Source organism: Anguilla rostrata, chromosome 9 (assembly GCF_018555375.3).
Source record: "Anguilla rostrata isolate EN2019 chromosome 9, ASM1855537v3, whole genome shotgun sequence".
NCBI classification, from domain to species: Eukaryota; Metazoa; Chordata; class Actinopteri; order Anguilliformes; family Anguillidae; genus Anguilla; species Anguilla rostrata.
The window spans coordinates 12383051-12403662 of NC_057941.1; the positions used below are offsets into that span (position 1 = coordinate 12383051).

Sequence of the window (20612 nt, forward strand, 5' to 3'; positions counted from 1 at the left end):
TGGGAAAAAGACACTGCCAAAATAGACCTGATAATTCATAGCACATGTCTGATTTGGTGTACCCACAGAAATAAAAGAGCTGTAGAACGTGGCCTCTGAATATGAATTAGCACGCTTGCTTTTTTCTCCTCGATATGTGAAATGCTCCATCAGAATACAATAGAATTTTATAACCAAGGGCATAGTGGTAACATAAAGTCATTGCTAATCTCGAGAGTGAAAAGATAAAGTTTGGTACATGTTATCAGAAGCACAGATAAAACACAATTGAAATTAATCAGAGAATTTATTTCAATTCTGTTCAGTCTCTGCCTTATACATTTTGAGACATTAGAAATAATGTAAATAATAAGAAAGCCAATGCCAGCTGGGATAAAAGAGTGTTTAGTGCTATTTGTTATATATAATATCGTAGCCTATATCTGTGCTCTGAGGGAAGTGATGGAAGTTTATTAAACAGGGGTACTGGGGATCTTTCAGAATGGACTGGGCCTTCCTTATGGCTTGTGTCTGGTACAGCTGGGAGAGGTCAGGTATGTGCCTATGATCCTGCTTGCTAATTTCATAATGTTAGCCGGATTATCTCTGAGAGAACATACAGAGGGTCACATTGGTTCCTAACACAAACATTGTGCTATGTGTGACGCAACACCATATGTCACAACATCATATGATGTATAGTTGTTATAAGCTGAGCTGATGTTGCACATATCATAATTAATTTTAAGAAATACTACTCAATTAATTAACTAAATTCCACTTTAGTTAGAAAATGTAGGACCAAGAGTGAGTCCATATAAAATATGACCACAGTAAATATGGCTAAGTTACTATTATTCACGCATTTATTGAATCTCATAAAATGATTCAAAACCCTTTATATTATTGTTCAACACTTGACAGACAGATTTGACAGCTTTATTCTGAGAACAGTACAATCAGATGTTTGGCACAATCAATAACGACTGAAGAAGCACTGAGGAATGGACAAAAACAGCTGTGTGAGTCCCCTGCAATGTCCGACACAGCACATCCAAGCTTGACATCACTCCCTCTTTCCACTGGAAAGGAAAGATAATGTGATATTACTGACTTCCTCACATCAGTCATACTTCATTATTCCCTCCATGGAGATATGCGCATCCGAGCCAGCGTGTACAATCCATTGGGGTAGAAAGAAAGGGAGAGAGAGAGAGAGAGAAAAAAAAATCCCCTCAGGTCTCGAACTGCTGGGTCTGCTGCCTCTGTATTCACGGAAAACAAAAACAGAAATCTTCGACGTCATGCGCAGACTCGAGCGACATGGGCCTGGTTTATGTGAGCCCTCTTTAAAGAAAGTAAACTTGGCTCCGCGGTGCCTGAATCCCAGGGAGAAATCCCTGAGAGTTAATTATGAGGGGCGTGTATCTAAAACCTGCCTCTCCTCTACCATTAAAATTCTTGTGCTGTCTGTCAGCCACATTTGCTAAAGTCCTGGAGTTCAGGACTGCCAAAGTTCACAGCGTTTTTCAGTGCTGAACAGACCCCTATGCTAGAGATGTATGCCAAATGTCGCAGTAATTAAGAACTGTACACACTGTTTGATTTAGGCCCCGTTCTTCTGTGTAATTACACCAGTAGCATATTCCAGAGGTATAATATGAATGCAAAACATAATGTCACAGTAAGTCAGGATCAGAGGACCAGTGTTACTGTGCTGTATGGAATATGGACATGGACAACACATGGCGACTCAATATGTTCACAGTTTGCATTTACTATCGGCATATGCTAGAGTTTATTGGGACCGAGAAAAAATCCTTGTCTTCCATTACAGGGTTTATACCTTCTATGACGATCCATGAGGATCTATTGGGTTTATTGTTTTGGATACTGGGTAAATTTGACAGGCAAACACTTCAATACATGTTGTGATGGAGCCCTGCAGACTATAACCTGAGTCCTGAAATCCATTTTTAAATGATCTTCGGTACTGATAATGCCATGTGTAATGTCACTGGTAAAACCAATGGAAGGCTGAATTGCCTTCGGGTGAACCACAAAAATATTATTGTACATTACAATCTAAATTGCACTTACCTGTATGTTTACTATAATTGCAATCAATATTTATGAAGAAAAACGAATACATATGCCATTCAGGGCATTTCCATAGATGTTGATAATCTGCCAGCACCTAGGGCCTTCAACACAATCATGGGACAATGTGAATAATGGGGAAACTGTAGACTAGTTTACAGTTTAGACAGTATGCTTGTTCTTATTTTCTCCTTGACACCATGTTTTAAAAGACAATTACTAAATATGATTGTTTTTTCCCCTGCAATAATTTTGTCACCACCGTTGTCACCAACATTGGTCGTTTAATGTCTTGTAACCTCTGACTCATACAGTACAAACCAACTGCGCCTTAAGAACACTCCCATAATACATGATGCTCTGTAAGCACTGCTATGAATATTTGTGAAAAGCAGAACAAGATGATCATGAATCCACCATTTAATGAGACAAAAATGTTCATTTCAAAATCAAATAAATACAAACATCCACATATTGACTTATTAGCCCCAGAATGCTTATGCAGCTAATGCTATCTTCTAACTTTAATGCCTTGATTGTTTATTACCCCAGTAAATCATTAGAAAGAGTCTATGGCGGGGACTACAAATCCAATTCCCATTCCAGGGAAACAAAATGGGGGGGGGGGGGGGGGGTTGCGTTACACAGTGTGAATGCCAACCTGTGGCTATGGTTTAGGTTTAAGAAAACAGATACTGCTACCTTCTGCTACATAGTGGATAAAAGGGTTTTTCACCCAGCTGGTCGCATCAGTCCTGAAAAGGGAAATGCAAATGCATTTCCTTCATCTGAATAAAAGTGCATATTTACCTCGCAATATTTTTATACGCATTGCATTAGACATGACAGCACTTGCAGTAGCCCTGAGCCAACAATTTATTACATAGTTTAAAAAAGTATATGAAGCCTGTACTATGATCCATTTTTAGCCTATATTTTGAAAGTATTATAGCCAACGCATGCTGTCTATGAACTTTGAGTGATGCAAACTATTTTATTGGTTTAATGTATACATTTATTTGTAATTTTCACATTAAAGTTCTGGAGAAAATCTCTATGGTGACCATGACAGGATGTTTCAGTAAGTCACAGAGCTATCTGTTTTGCAAACTACAATGGAAATATTGAATTATGACAGATTACAATTATATGAATATTTGCTTACAGGCTGAACTATGTGAAGAAAATGGAACCCATTAATGGACTATATGATGGCTGTGCAATAAATACTGTAGATACATGTTACTGTGAAGCATTTTATATTTACACAGCCAAGCTATGATTGTTAATCTAAGCAATATTTTGATAATCACATGTTCAGAGCTACATGCAGACATTCACATTGATATTACAATATGATAAAAGGGAGATCACGCATATGAACCCAGAGATTATTGTTTTATATGCATACATTTTACAAATATAAGCATGGGCCAGATTCAAGATAACCACAATGCTTTTAGGTGTTTTGCAGTATTTCCAATAGCATAAACCAAAGATGTGATACTTTTGTTTTGTAACAAGAAGAGACCATTGCCATTACATTCTGTACTACCCCCCACAGCTTGTGTAGGTTGCATATTGTATATTACATTAGATTGCGAGTTGACTAGTCTGTCTCTATCTAGTAAGGGCAGCCTGGGTGTGTCAGACTCTCACTTGTTATTGACTTTAAAGGTTCACTGCGATCTTAATTAAGATGGATGACCATAAGTGCACGACCCATGCAATTTCTCATCCACAAAAATAACAATGGAGAGGAACTTCAGGCTGCTGAAAATCAATCCACTGGGACATCAGTGGAGAAATAAGAAAAATGAATGAGCGATGTGAAACAGGGTAGTATTTATCATTTCTTCATTTTCATATGAGGGATTAACCCAAATTTTTATTTTTATTTTTATCAACCAAGAAAGGAAAAAGTGTTTCCCTTGTGAATGCTCACTTCAAACAAGTATCGGCATCAATTATGCAGAATCTGATGTCTCATGACCTGACCGAGAGAAATAACATTGACATTTTATTTGATTTATGGAAAGGGATGAGCCTTGTGTTATTTCTCTCCCAATCCAAAATGGAGAAAATGGCACTAGAACATAATCCAATGTAGACAAAGGGAATGCAAAAGGAGAACTGCTGGTATTTTTTTTTTTTTTTTGGAAGAGAAGTATTTTCCCTCCTTTCTGTACCAAGAGCTTACCTTTGTCTTGTTAAATAAATTAAATGTTCATCTGGTCTGTCTCCTCTGATTGGTTGGCTTTGTGGGTCAATGTTTAACTTAAATTTAAATTTGAGAGGGCAGCCTACAAGCAGATTTAATTTAGGATATCATTTGTGATTCCTTGTTTTAGTTCTAATCCCCACCCCCACCTCCCCTTCAGGTTACAGGAACGGAAAAAGGAAAATTTAAATTTCACATTTGATATTTCATCATTTGGCCAAAAGGTTTTGTGAAAACTCAACAAAACATTAGTTTTGTTAATTGTTACTGGACAATTCTTGTCAACCCACTACATGATGTGACCTTAATTCACAGGATAACAACGGCAGTGCATGAATACTGATCACAGAGGTTATGGGTATAGGATACATGCACTGATATTGTATTCAAAGTATGTAGTTTGTTCTTCACCAAGCATCATTGAGAAAATGAGTTTCAAATGATATTTGCGATGCTTTTTTTCTTAAAGTAGGCTAACATTTCTTTAAGTATTTTTTATGCCATTTTCATGGACTCCTTGGGATACAAGCTCTTTCCCATTCCCCCAGGCTTAAATCCCCTGGGATTTCCTAAACCCAGATCTGAAGTGTTGCAGCACTTTAAAGGAGGCCTATTAAAGCTTCCCTGACTTAAAGTATTACATCCACAAACCATTAAAAAGCTATGTTATATCAGCCTTCATTCCATCTGTTAAGAAAGCTCATGTGGTTCTGCTCAACAGTAGAGCAGTGTTCTCCCTACAGGAGTCAAGTTTACATTCTGAAAGATCACAATCCTATTCAACCCTAATCCCAAACTTATTGTAGGTCTTAAAAATGACTTCAACATGCCCATTTTCTGAAAATACAGAACATTCCATTGTCACACATTTGACAGTTAAGTCACATTTGTTTAGGACAATGATTGACGTACAACTTAAATGGGTTTATAAATCCGTATTTCCAGCTGAGAGGTGTTCTGGAACTTTCCATATGCTGTGCCATAGTGCTTTCTCTTGTAATCATGCAAAAAACAGGTGTGCGTGCGTGTGTGCATTGTGTGTGTGTGTGTGTGTGTGAGAGAGAGAGACAGAGACAAAGAGAAAACTGCTCTCAGGTTGTAATCTATCTTCTTACTGGAACAATGCAGCCTTTCGAGGGAACTGGCCGGCCCAAAATGCACACCTGGCCTTGCAGGCTGCCAGCCAGAATCTGTGCACATTGAGCATTCCAGAACTCACATTCTAGGTGCTACAAATGTTTGTGTTCTGTTTTGTCTTTGTAAATGTAAAAAAGAGGTAGATGAATACTAAATCATCGTAATAGTCTTTTTGTGGTCCTAAAATGCTGCCCTCTTCATTTGTGCATATTTGGAAGAATAAACCAGGTGCTGAAATACCTAAAAATAGTTCAAAACAATAGATGATTTTGGGCTGCTGAGCGGTTCATCCTGTTAAGGCACTCTCCTAGTCCCTGAATGAGGCCCATGGTCTAGTTTTTCTACTGTTGACTGTGGCTGGTAGCCTCGCTAGGTGAAAAAAAAATTGGCTGCAGCACTGCCCAGGCAAGAGAGGGATTCATTAGGCTCTTTTATTAGCAACCCCTGCTGGCTGACTGGGTGGCCGCAAGTCTGCCTGTTGAGCTGCACATTAAGTGTCTTCTGATCAATAGCGGAGGTTGCAGAATGAGTGCTGATATTATTGAGCATTCCAAATTAGGGGGAAAAGGCAATGGAAAAAATAAGTGGTTTCTTGCATCAATTTTTTCTGATAAATGCAAAGGTAATACAATCTTAACTGAAGACACAAAGAGCTTTCATTTTCCCCCTTCAAGTTAAACACATTTTTAAACAGCCTTGTGGCAAAATCTATGTTAAAGATAAATGAATTTTGATATTGTATATCATTTGCCCCCAGCTGTGTTCTAATGTATAATTTAACTGGTACTACCCTCAAAGATATATTGTTTAATATGAAAACTGTTTAAATTGTCATAACTTGTCGAACAGGAATTCACTTTAGCAATTCAGCTTAAAGTATTGTAAACCCTTTTCATGGAAATTAAAGAACACTCCGGGGCACTGTTAATTTAATACACATTAAGTGTTATGTATTACATAAAAAAAATGACTCATGTATATAATACAGATTCTTTCATAAGTTGTCTTTCATTAGTTCTTTCATTAAATTTTCAATCAATATGGTCACACAATGTACAATTTTAAAGTGTGCATAGAACAGTATAAGTTCTGCCCAGTACACAGCCAGCCAATTACCGGTTATTATAGTAACAACTGAGAAGCATTTTAGCCAATTAAATTACTTTTTACAATGATCTATATTTTGGCAGAAAAATGACACACATTGTTTCTCCCTCTTAAACAAACCATAACCTTTTCAGTATGCATGATGAAAATTTTACACACCAGCAAAAAGTTCCTGAGACTTTATGTGTAACGAGATAGAGTCCGAGGTAGGATTTGAACCCGGGCCTCTTACTCGTCCAAAGACTTCATAGGCAACGTGTTACCAGTCGGCTAAAGTTGAAATCACCCCTAGCCAAGGGCAACGTTGGTATTTTTGAAGCTGAGGAATAGGGAGGGGGAGGGTGATAGACAGGGGGAAAGCAAACTCATTTCAGCACACATATTCCACTAGGATATAGTATACAATACATATTTTTCACATATAAAGAGCCATAGTATAATTTGGCTACCAAAGTGTCATTTTTGCCTTATTGAAAACCCGCAGAATGATAATTTTTGGTGGTATAGTCAAATTTAAACCAGGATTTGTCTGATTTGGCTGTGGTTCCATTGTGTTTCTAAGCCCACCAGGCACGCCCACAAGCAACTGTATCCACTCAAAAAATATTTTAGGTGAGAAAACACTTCCACTTCTGCTGTGTTTCAGCTTTGGATACTTTCTTTCAGTAATGTTCAGAGTAATTCAGACTCTTGGAAAACAAACTCCCAAGGGTTACCTTTCTGAAGAGACCAGGATTATGTCTGTTGTCGAAGGGTTCCAGTGACCATTTCATTTTTGGTATGTCATTTTCAGGGTTGCATTAAAAAGGGGACGCTACACATGGGGTTAAATTAACTTAGCTGGAGCTTGGAGAAAATGGCAGTGTAAACCTCCCACGCTTTTAACAAAGGTGTTCATGTTCAGTGTCATGCACATTATGCTAAAGCTGGTGGCTGAAACTCAGCCCAAACACGTGTGTGTAATCAATCCCTGTCACATCTGTGCTCATTGGTAGTTCCGGGACGCTGGTGATCTGTGTTTTTCAGCCATTTCATGAAACGTGGAAAAGAAACAGCAACCACAGCTGCACCTCTCATTCCACTCTGCCATCTTTGGGTTCAGAGAATACCATCACATCACCCGCCTGTCTTGGGGGCCAAGTCGAGCCTTTCAACACCTCAGCTGTTGATTGGATACCAGCCACATGTAACGGCAGATGCAAACTCTGGCAGCAACCACAGGACATTGTGACATTGGTGCGTTCTTCTGAAAAATTTGCAAACTTTCTTCATCTTCTGTTATGTCAGTTTAAATGAGGCAGTGTGGGTGCTGACATGTTCATGCCATGGCAGGCAGGAACTTCTATCATACACATTGCATCACAACACGAGATGGAGTTTTGTGTTTTATTCATTCTGCTGTAAGTACGGGTGAATTGCATTATAGAAACCTCAACATTAACCTCAACATGCACTACATGGATGGCACTCAAATTCTAGTGATATGGAGGACAAATATTCTGTTCCATTAGATGTTTGTTGGTGTTACACAATGAATGTACTGTAGATTAAGGTGCAGAAACTTATGTTGGGATATTATCAGGAATTAGCATCTTCTGTTACTTGTGAATTGGCCTCTGTGGAAAAGACAATCAGTGAATGTAGCATTGAGAGTCAGACCTAGAGATCAAAATTCATTATTAGAATCCTTAGTGTGAAACCGTAAGGGCAGATTGTATATTAATGACTGTCTGTGAATGAAAAGGAACAGAGTAAAGCAGGGTTTGGGCCTTGTAACTTTTAGCTGGCACACATCCAAATACAAGCACATTGATTCAGTGATCTACACCTTAACAATGAGACAAGGGCAAGGGAAAAGCAGCGCAGATTCATTTTCTCTGTACCTGGAGAGTATTAAATGGGCTAAATGTCTGCTTAGACCATCCATTGTGCAAATGGAGTGGACTGCTCTGCCTTTAGACATGTGTGCACCAATCAGCCACTTCAAAGATAAGAATTCAAACTCCTCCTGACACGGCCAGACCCATAGACCCATCATAAATCACTCCTAAGACCTCCTCTTTAAACACTCTTGTAGCCCACTTACAAAGACTTGATTGAAAAATAGAAAAAAAAAAAAAAAAAACATGAGTGAGAGCTCATTGAGACCTACACAGTTTAAACCAGACTTTCTATTTCTAGTCTGGCACTTGGCTCATTAATGCTTTCATATTTTAAGAAAGTATTGACAATATTACAGTACAGGTTATATAGTTATACACAAAGATGAAATAAACAGAGAGGGATATTACATTCCAAATCAATGCCAATTGTCATTACTCTGTAACTATGTATAGACTTTTTGGCTAGTCACTACCTACCTCTCTCCGTGAAGGTTTAATTTATTTATATGTGAAAAGGTGTGTTTGTGTGTGTGCCAAAACATTTGGTATGAAAAATCTTAATGGTTCCTGACACAGGGTAACACAAATCTACACACATTAAGGTAGCAAGATGAGATTTTGCACTGAAGCATCTGTTTTCATAAATATGTGTTTATTATATTAAATGGTATGGTACCTTACCCAATGCTGTCTTTGTTTTTTTTAAATCCACTGGCTGAACTAAGCTTGGTTTACAATGTCATGTCCATTCTTTATCCAAAATCTGAACATCTTGAAGTGCTGATCAGAAAAATCTATTAAAAAAAAAAATTAAAAAAAAAAAAATATATATATGCATATTTGTAAAAAAAAAATGAAAAATGTTCCTCTTTAAATGCAAAGCATTGCAAATGTGTTTAGGTGCAGTGAGAACATAACACCTGTGAAACTAAAATAGAAGCACAGGACATATAAGAGTGTGCGAGTAGATGGGGTGGCCTACTGTTTAGGAAGCATAGCTCATCCACCTGGCTGTGGGTTGTGCTGGAGGAGGAGCCCTCCATGTCAGCCAATGCCAGCATCAACTTGCTCCACTTTCCAGGTAAAACATCTGTGTGGACAGTCTGCACCTGCCTCCATTTGCATATTTCCAATTAAATCTCCTTGTGGCTGGGCAGGAACAGCAAACAGGAGAGGACGACAGAAGCTTCAGTCACCTGGACTGCTTAATGAGGTGAGAGGTTTTCTATTACCAAAGGGACGAGACACAGTCCGGACACACAAGGTGATTCATCCTCAATTACGTGAGTTTTATATCTGTTGTTTTAATACATTTATGTGCCTCTTCCCTGTTCATTTTGAGGGAGGAGAGTGCGCCCTGTCGCAACAACAAAAATACATTGCCCAGAGACCTTTGAATGCCTTCTTTGTTTCAGCTCATATCTTTGTTTGCTTCTACTGTTTGCTTGAACCCATCTTAATGTAAAGAAATAGGGCACACCCTGCATCACTACAGAGTTCCATTTATTATGACAGTTTCACATCCCACGCTCATATGAAATAAAATTAAACAAAGTTGTCAGACTCCCTTCATTTAAATATATGAAAATTATAAATAATTTAAAGAGATTAAACATCCTATTCAAAACCATCACCATTGAATTTTATTGAAATAGCTGAATCCAGTCAAGTGGAAAGACAGATTTCTTTAGTTCAACACACACACACACACAAACACACACATACATAAAAAATGTATAGCTTGCATCATATTCCCAAAGCGACATATTGCACATACATATAGACAAACACATTGTACATGCAAACATACATGCATGTTGTTGACCCATACATATTCATGCTTTGTAATTTACACACATTAGTATTCTTCATTCATTTTGCTGAGTATGGATGTGATTTTACTTGCGGTTTTCAATGAAGACAAGCTTTCTTCATTCTGAACTAAAAACCTAGATTCAACTAATACTAAAATGGTAAAGCAAGTGTAGCTTTTCTGTCAAAAAACAGTTTTGCAAATTAATGTTGGTGATTGATGAATTTTACAAATGTTCTCACAATGTTTAGTAAAAAAAAAAAAAAAAAGAAAACTTACATTTAATAGTCTAGTTACATTACATTACATTAGTTAAAGTTAAGAGCAAATGTTCATTGAATACAGGCCATACCCTCTTAAGAGAATCCCATTTCTTCTTCTGCCAAATTGAATTTTACTTGTATACTCAGTGTTATTTTTAAGGATCCCTCTTTACTACTTCACTTCATGAACTGCTGCAGGATAGACATAATGTGGTGAAATATACATTTTGTGGAGCACATTTTGCACTGAACTGGATGGATTAGCAAATATTCACTGTTTATATTAGATTTAAAATACAAAACAGAATATAACTTTATTTCATAATATTTTGTATTTGAACACATCATTTTCATTTTCCATTTAAGTTGCTCTGTGTGTGCCCACTGGCATTCATATCCCTTTTTTAAAGTTATAATGTCATATTGGAAATTACATTCTAAAGTCTGAAATCTGTAAATGCATTTTGATGCAATATTGGAACTAATGAGTTACTTGAAAGTTAGTTGCATAAAATTCTTGCACATAGTGATTTTAAATTGAATAGTATATAATGCTATCAATACAAGGCTTGTGTTGTTGTGTGCATTATCTCTTTAAGCCTTGAGGGGTACCGCATGGGTTGACTTGGTATGCATGTAGCTTGAAGGATACTGACTAAAAGGAAATGCTGATACTTGGTATCATTTCATTTTTGTTTCCTGTCAGAGAATTAGATTTTTCTCTTTCCTAACAAAACTATAGATCCCAAATGCAGTCTTCACTACCTGGCAATTTCCACTATACATCTTGTTGTAATCAGAAGCAATTAGCTTGTGGAGACCAGATCGGGAGAAAGATTTATGTTAAATGGTTTAATCATATACAGGTGTTGTGGCTATATAACTATATGGCTCTTTCATTCAACAAAAAAAGGGTCAGGTGAGAATACTTCTATTTTACAGACCCCTTCATTTGGGAATTCCAATGCTAAATTCATTTTTGAAACCCTCTGGCAACTGACCACTGGAAAGAAAACCATAGACCTGGTGTTGTTCCTTTATTCTGATCGGTCCTTTTCACATTGTTTCATATCCCACAGTTCAGGAGCTGGCAGTAATGTGGATTTACTGAATAATTATCATTTGCACCTGCAAAGCTGAGACAGAAAGTAGCAAAACAATGACAACCCAAAGCACAATTCTAAAGACTACATTCACATAATTTGTTTGGCTTAATTGTCTTTTTGCACTGAATTTCTTTCCAAAACAGATGAAGACGTACTATTTATAGAGCCAACATTTCAGATATTTTATGTAATATTAGTTTTATATGACAAGTTTGGAGGGCGGGTGGATGGGGGTGATTAGTTTGCCTTGAACTAAGTATGTGCTAATTTGACAGTACTTTGAAGGATTCCATTTCTTTTCCAGCATTCAAACGAGAAAATAAATTTCTCCCATCACCAGATTCTTCCCTCATTGAGGCCTCCCGTGAATAAAATGATTATTTGCGCATGTATCCAAGGTATTGGATACAGTCAAATTTATGAAATACCACAGAGACGGAAATCTCTTCCAGTGTTCTACATTCTTGGTAATGACCTCTGTTTTCATTGTACAGGGAATGACCCAGTTTCTGAGAGAGAGAGAGAGAGAGAGGGAGGGAGGGAGGATTCTAACAATGACTGTTGAGGAATTAGAGGTAACAGTCCCAAAGGTAACAGCTTCTAAAATATTTCTGTTTTTATCATTCCCTGTAATGATCTTTCTCAGTATGGAACAGATTTTGGTTTGGGCAGAGCTTTCAGGACTCCCCATAAGCAATCATATGGCACAGCAGCTCCTCTGTCATCCTACTCTCTTCTGCCCATATAAGTGGCACCACTGGATCTAGGAGTTGATCCGATGGAAGGGAATAAAATTGTCTTTGCAGGCAGGTTGTATTCTGGCATTAGCCTTTGACTAGTTGGCGATTGTAGCTCAATTGTCTGATTGTAGAGAACGGATTTCTCTTTGTGTTGCCTTTAAGGCATTTGTTTAACTTTCTCCATTTTCTACTTTAAATAATTTGTTGGCACCTATTTCTAGTTGAAAAAAAGGAAGTTGATAATTATTTTACAGTTTAACAAACTTGTTTGTAAAATTGATAGTATTTGTCCAATTGTGTCATGTGATGACATCACTTCCTGTTTAGCCACTTCCTGGCTCTGCAGAAAAACAGGACAGACATGCGGCGCATGCTCTGAAAGTAATCCACATTGAACCATCATAGAAGCAATACCGTAAGTTGATTTATTTGACATTAGACATGTTAAAGATCATATATTAATAAGTATTTTGTTAAAAATTATGTTTGATAAGTTATTTAAAAAATGGTTTTGTTTATTGTGTACAAGCACTGCTAGTATGCTAGTAGCCAGAGTAACTGCTACCTACAGTGCAAAACAGCAATGCATATTCATATTTACAGCTATATACAATGTAATGTTTAGTTAAGAACACAGACACCAAATATTTTGTATTGTTTTTATTTACAGTTTTCACCAGCTTGTTAATGAAGAAGTGTGACAGTAAATGGTCAACCTTACTACGACTGCCTTAATTGGCTACGGTTTAAACTTGGTGCTTTGTCAGAGTTTCAACACACTGCACGAGAACACCACTCTTTTTTATTATTATTTTAATTCTAGTGAACATTCAGTGCATGTTGCTGCTACAGAAGGATCAAGCAATGAGAGAACTTTTTAAACCCATATGCTGCCAGCCAAAATCGAATCTCCTCCTGTCTCTGAGGCGCACGCACACACACACACACACACACACACACACACACTCAGATGCAGCTAAAGTATATAAATTGTCAATCTGATTAGGAAAGTAGGTGAAGATTTAAGTTGCTAAATTCAAATGCAGAGTTGTCCACTTTAAACTACAATCACTTTTTCTCACTCATTACACAGAACAATGAATTGAACGCGCCATTAATTACCCCTTTTTGTCCTTAAGTGACCTGAGGACGTAGTCCTTAAATAAAACCAACCATGTGAAACTTTCAAAACTTCATATGATTCGGTGGCTATATCTCAACAGGCAGTGGTCAAATCTATCATTGCAGTAATAGTAGAAAATAGAGACCTTGCTTAATGACTGAGAAAATTACCCATCAAGACAAGATGAATAGACTAGAGCTTGAAACAAGCCAAAGTATGTCATTTTAACTACCATGTCAAAGAATAGTCCAGAATTACAATCTTTTGATCAAAGAAAGTTAAAAACATTGTAGTAACGAAGGATTATACCATTAGATACTCTAAATTTATATGAATTAATTAAGTGCCATCAAAATTCCACCACCATATTTCTCCTTAGGGGCCTTGTCAACTTGTAATGATGTTACTTCATGCCAGAATTTGTAAGAGGTTAGTGCTGTGTTGACTAGTTGTCCAGGGGTATATTTTCTATATAATGTTACTTTAATAATTATTCTTTTTTTCATGGTCATTCTATCTCACCCCATCTCAATTAATTATTATATTTGCTATATTAAAACTGTGATGTAATATTTGAGGAATATTCATTATATTACAATTATAATATATATAATAATATTCACAACATTTGCTTGATCTGAGATAACTTGACATGATTATTTCAACTGATTTCATCTAGTTTAACCCTTATGAATTCAGCAATGAATATAAGATACATAGTTGATATGTATTCAGTAATTGTATTGAGTACTTGACAGTATTGAGTGCTTGAATCTTGACTTGAGTTTTCATTCTTTGGCTCCTCTCCTTTCAGCATTGTAGTGGAAAGGAAAAGACTCACACTTATTGATCACTTGTTAAACTTAAACTATTAAAGCATGGTGATCCTCTGCCCAACTCATAAAAACAAGACCAGGTTAAAACCTAGTATATGGCTGGACCTAACACACGTGATCCAGCCAACCAATGGTGTAACTTCATCACTCACTCAGTCACATTCGCGTTTGTAGGGCTGGCCCCACTGTTGCGGTCCAGCCAAAAAATGAACAATGACCAGATTCTCACAAATGGGAGCTTTAATGTTTACTTGCTTCTATAACTTTAAATTACAGCAATTTAGCAGGATAAGATTTTTTTTTAATTAACTTGCCCTGCCGCACCTCCCATTGTTTGGTGAAAAAGTTACCATTTTTGATCAACATCCAGGACAATCCCAGAAAACCAATAACGGTGTCCTCCTGCAATAAGCATAACAGGCGCATGGAAATCTATGAAAAATGGTTTTCATCTAAAGTCTAACTTTTTTTTAATCACACGTGTGCACGCGCACACACACACACACACACACACACACACACACACACACACATACACGCACACAATGTGGACAGGCACACGCGTATCTGTTGTTACTCAGCACTTAATTGGTCAATTAAAGCATTTTATTACACAGTTAACTCACCTCACCTGGCTTCTTTGGTATGAACCGGCTGGTGATTATAGGGTGAAAATGAAAACCAGCACACCCTGTGGCCCTCAAGGATCAGGCTGGAGGAGCCCTGTTTTACATTGTGAGGGAAGAAGTGAAGCAAGTCAGCTTACAATTCTCCCAATTTCCTTTTACTAAGATACTTTTCTTCCATTCACAGTGTTCCTAAGGTCAACACTTATCTTATAAAATCCATGACTGTCCCACAAAGTGCATGTTTGAGTGCTGCCTTTTTGTCTTTCTTTTTATGTGTTAAACATAGAGGGGCGCAATATAAGCGAAAGAGCAAGACACGCTTTAAAATAATGACTTCATAGACACTAAACCTTGTGAATAAGTTTAATGGAACAAAGTATCCAACCGGCTGTTCAAACTAATTTAATTCACGCTGGAACATTTTTTGTTAATATCTCCATAGATAATTTATCCTGAAAATAAACCAGTAACTCTGGTCCTGAGATGACATCATACAGTGAACCATACAAGAAAGCCTTAGCCTTAATGTATATATTATTCAAAACAAGTTCTGCCAAAGTCAGAACACTGGTCCAGGCATATGGCATTCCAACTGGTGACATCCCCCCAATCAGCTGTTCATTACTGATTTAAAATAAATCAAGCTAGCCAAAATGACTTTTTTTTTCTTTTTGTTTAGGTTTGTTGAAAATCAAGAAAGCTAAACAACCACCGAAAACATTTTTACAGTGTTGAAAAAGCCAATCCAATGGGGATCAATGCCTGACCTTTAAATAATTAAATCTGACAATAAGCAATTCTTGCAGGGCTTGCTCATTGTATTAATGCCTTAAACTCTGAGCTAGATGTTTAATTTCACATATTTATTTATTTATTTATTTATGTATTTATTACTTACTTACTTTGTATTTTACTTTTACTTTTCTATTGCAGGTTGACCAGTGCATTAATCTAACTGTATTCAGATTGGGGTGTTTCTGTACAAATAAGGTCAATTAGTTCATGCCAGTTACGTAAGACTGACTAGGTAAGTGAGAGCACATTGAACTTGACACAAAGCTCTTCTGATTAGTTTTCAATGCAGTGAAATTAATGAATTCTTGCAAACACATTGGTGGATAAATATAATAGCTGTGATTTTCCCTTTCCTTTGCCATTATTATATTTATTATATGCAAGATTATGAATTTTATAGCCTTTCGTAATGGCATAACTTGGAGGGGGATGTGTATTCAGGTGTGAAATTAACGTTTAATGTTGAGCAAGTGAAATATATATTGGGAAACAACACTGGGACTCTCAGATTGGTGAAGATAGACAATGTTTTATACTGGCTATTTTGTATTTATGTAATTGATGTGGAAGAATGCAAGTGAGTGGATACACATTTTAAAAAGTACTATAACATTCACTCAAGCCTTTTGCATTCATTTCAAATGGGATTTAAAAATGAACATATTTTATCCATAAATTCAGCTAATCAGCTGCTGTGCCAGAGGTGGCTTGCTAATCATGAAATCATAAAATATTAATCGCCTACGAAGATGTGTACACAGAACATTTATGTTTAATTAAATTTGTCCATCTGTGTCCATGATGACTGTAAAACAGCAGCTTTCAGCCTTTTCTGTGGCTCCACAGAAGGTGTTTTTCCACTAAATTTCTTGTATACACAGTTTCCAGAAAGTGGCCATTTTTCTCAGATCATTGTTGATATAAAGTTCAGCCGATCTCTGGGAAGTGTTCTGTTCAGCACTCAAGCCAATCCAAAGAATACAGAGAGACTTATCTGAACACTGAAAAATGTGACTCAACTTAAGTCAGATATGGAAAGATATCCCAACTGTTACTTGACCATCCTGTCCCGGGTAATTGATGATGATGAAAGGTTGTTAGTAAAACATTTAACCAGACCACTCTGACAAGATGTTAGTGTGAAATTACAACGAAATCAGTGATTAAACAGGTTTTATCTTTGGGTCATGTTTTCACGATAATTGTGTCTCATTCTAGCATCGGTAACATATTTTCAGCCAATCAAAGGCATTGGAATCACAGCACCCTTGTTAAACTAAAATGTATACACTTATGCTGAAACCTGACTTTTTTTTGCCACATATTAACTAAAAACGTTGATTGTTTAGTTGTCCACACATCTGTTTTAGAGAGCACAACCCATTTCTATTTAAAACCAAAATTCATGGCCTTGCACTGAAGCATAAATGGTCCTGTCACTCTGATACGCACTGCAATATGTAAAGGAAACAGCTTCTTTAAAATACACATTCTAAGGCAACTGAATTGGTTCCGTCATCAGGGTTAAACAAGCAAAACTGACACCAAATTCTCCAAACACTACATTGGAACTGTTCTGGAATCCCTAGGTTATTTCAACAATGTAAGTATTCTGCTTCACTGATGGCGATTGTTTTTAGGTCTGATAGATTTGCTTTGGAGTTACATGCCTACAGCTGACATGGCCTTTAGCTGCAGTTACCATGATGCTATGCAAACTCTCTTTCAGCATGCATCTTAGATTTCAATTTTTTGGAAAGCTGTGTGAACAGCTTGGATCTATGGTTTGTGTTTCCCTAGTCAAAGGCGCTTGGTAATGCTAATTACATATCTATGAGATCCTGTTACATCACTTAAATATTGGAGAACTCTTTGAATAAGTGTTCTAATGGCTACATGTCTGTCCTGAAAATGTGTAACTTTGTGTAAAATTAGCTGCACTACATTAGACTTTAATCGTGGTGTCTTGTCAAAACCTACATTTCACAAGATGGTATTTGTAGTGTTGTAGTCACTGGATGAAGTTAAAACAGTCCTTTCATAACTAACCCATCTAAACACTCTGGCCGTTTATCTGGAAGGGGAGGAGCCGCAGAGAGACTCATCACCCAAAGGTGTTCATTGCTGCAGAATCATGACAGACAGGCCAAATGATGAAGGGGCTTCCCCGCTGCTATTATTGCAAGTCTTAAGTAACAACATAATGGCATGTTTTATTGCGGGGGGGGGGTAATGATTGAACGAGTGTTGCCTCAACCTCTAGCACACCGCTGGTCACATCAAGACCAGTACAGTACTGTAAATGCAGTGACTTTACCTTTCACTGTGACCTTTCCTGAAGGAAGGAAGGAAGAAACTCATTTTCCCAGTACCCTGTCTGGCCAAATGAGTAGTACATGATGAACGGACTCATTTAAGCTTTTAGGTAGTACATCCATTCCTCATGAGAAAAAAAGTGGAGGTTACCTTTTAATCTTGTTCCTGTTCAGAGTAAATCAATACTACCATTATAAATTTCTGTCACTAAATCAGATTCTGCCATTGTCTATTAGGTTTGCATAGGAAAAGGCAGAACAAAAAAGATAATTTCCTGTGTTTCACTGCAACACAGGTGTGTGTGTTTTGTTGAATTATCATGCTTGATTAATTTCTTAATAAATTCACTTGTAAATTGTGTGTGTGTGTTTACGTGAGTATGTGTGATTAGATTTTAGGCAATTTGTCTTCATTCTCTCACTAAAAGAAAAATACGATGTCAAATTTATAAACACTTTATATCATTTATTGAATACAACAATAATTTACTTTGTTCTGGTTTTGTAACATCCGAACTAGATAAATATTCCAGTTATTTTGAAAATGACCACTATTTGTTTTAATCAGAGCTATTGCCCATAAACATGAGTAATTCAGTTTGGTGAATGTTATATTTTCTCATTTCATGCTTATGAGTTTTAAACTCAATGTAACATAGCAAAACAAAATTAAGAAGCAAGAAAGCAACACTTCTGGAATACATACTTACCACGTGATGAACAAAACCTTATATGTGCATATACAAATAGCTCAATCCTGCACAAAATATTAATTCATAATCTAAAATACCCAACTAAAATATCATGAGTGGGAGGAGTAGAGGAGTCCATTTTTGTTCTGCTAAAAGGTTCAATGTCTCATGGTCATTTGTTTGCCAGTAGCAATACTTGCAGCCGACATGACATCGACATGTAGATATAGATAAATATAGTGTAGATAAATCATTCTGTTCAATGGGAAGTCACACAGAGTTTCTAAGAGATTTTCCATTGGATCCATTGCATGACTTGTCCATCATATCCATAATTGAACCGTGCTGAACAAAGGTGAGGTGAGGCGAGGCGAGTTCAGCTGTGGGCTGCTATTTTGGTCTGTCAAGTAGCTTTGAATAAACCCTGATGTCTATCCAAACTGAACTGTAGAACATTGCTCCAAACAGTTCTCTAGTGCATCATAGCATTTGCATTGCATCCATTTATACAGCTGGATATATACTGAAGAAATGCAGGTTAAGCACCTTGGTCAAGGGTACAACAATAGTCCAACCTGGGAATTGAACCTGTGACCTTTAGGTCCAGCTTCTTACCCATACTACACTACCGCCAGACAGGTAATACTACACTTTCCTCCAGGCCCATGTTAGGTGAAGAGCACATTGCTGCCACTAAGGAAGGTAGCACCTTCTTTGGTGGCTGCAATGTGTTCTTCACCTAACATTGGCCTGGAGAAAAAACCATAACCAGTCCAATCTGCATTTTTCCAGTTTCCTGGGTAATGTCTGTGTACCTGTGTAAGGCACTACATATTTCTCTTGGCTGGCCATTCTGCACCAAGCCAAGTTGCACCAAAGAACTTAAAACTGTTGGAGCAGGTAATTCTGCACATGTAGGTTTCTCATTTTGTTTACTTGCTAAAGACTATCTATCACTAGCTTTGCATAAACTTCCCCATTTTTAGGATGTGAGTAATGTTTTCTACCTACTCATGTAAGGTGGGTCTAAGGCGATTCAAGCTTAAACTGAAAGACACAGGGAAGTGTTGAACATGGGTTGGGTAGCAAGAGGAGGCGTATCAAATGCAACAAGCTTCTGCAAACCAACCACTTAGAATTTGGCCAAAGTCCAAACTGCCTCAGAAAGACAAGATCCGTCGAATGCATTGCAGCAAGTCATGCTGGGTGCAAGTAGCCATAGCCAGTATTGTTCGTTCATTGCGTGACTTTGAAGAGTGTTTCAGTCTTTTTTTTTCATGCCAAGTGCCACCCTGTCATAAACATACAGCACTCTTATTTCAGCTTACAAAGGCAGCCTGCCTCTTACTCTATAGTTTATATTTTTTGTGACTTGAACTCAACTTCCTTGTACTGTACCAATGTCAATTTGACATTTTCCTGATCTGCCTATCACTGCTACAGTAAATGCCCTTCAGATGGAAAGTTAGTGTCTTAAGACCCTGGGATTTGAGACTTATCTAGCACTGTGTCAATTTAGATTTTGAACACTCCAAGGGTTTCTACTTCTACATGTTCTTGTAAATCTTTTCCAAACATTGACAACTCTATCTAACTCATTGTCACACAGTATCCACTGACTTGCTGTACAGGAGTGGATCAGGCACTTTGGAATAGAGGACAGGTTTGGGTATGCTAACCTTGGGCAGTGGTGCTGTTGCTTGGCTGCCCTGATTACCCATGTGGTCTTGTTGCTTCTCTGTTGAGGCTGTCATGAATTTTGATGACATGTCATGATTTTGATTTCTAGTCATAATTATTGTAACATTTTCACCAGCTTTTACTACCACAAGCCTGAGGTGCAGACTATTGTAACAATCATCATATCCACATT

General features: G+C 37.3%; 1 long non-coding RNA gene across 1 annotated transcript in view; it reads left to right on the plus strand.

The window, feature by feature from the left end:
• Positions 1-12682: 12682 nt before the first annotated feature.
• The window catches only part of LOC135262519 (uncharacterized), an 81538-nt gene continuing 73608 nt past the window's right edge, over positions 12683-20612 (plus strand). Inside the window, exon 1 of the long non-coding RNA XR_010332239.1 lies at positions 12683-12764. This is a non-coding gene — a long non-coding RNA (uncharacterized LOC135262519). The remainder of the gene's footprint in view (positions 12765-20612) is intronic.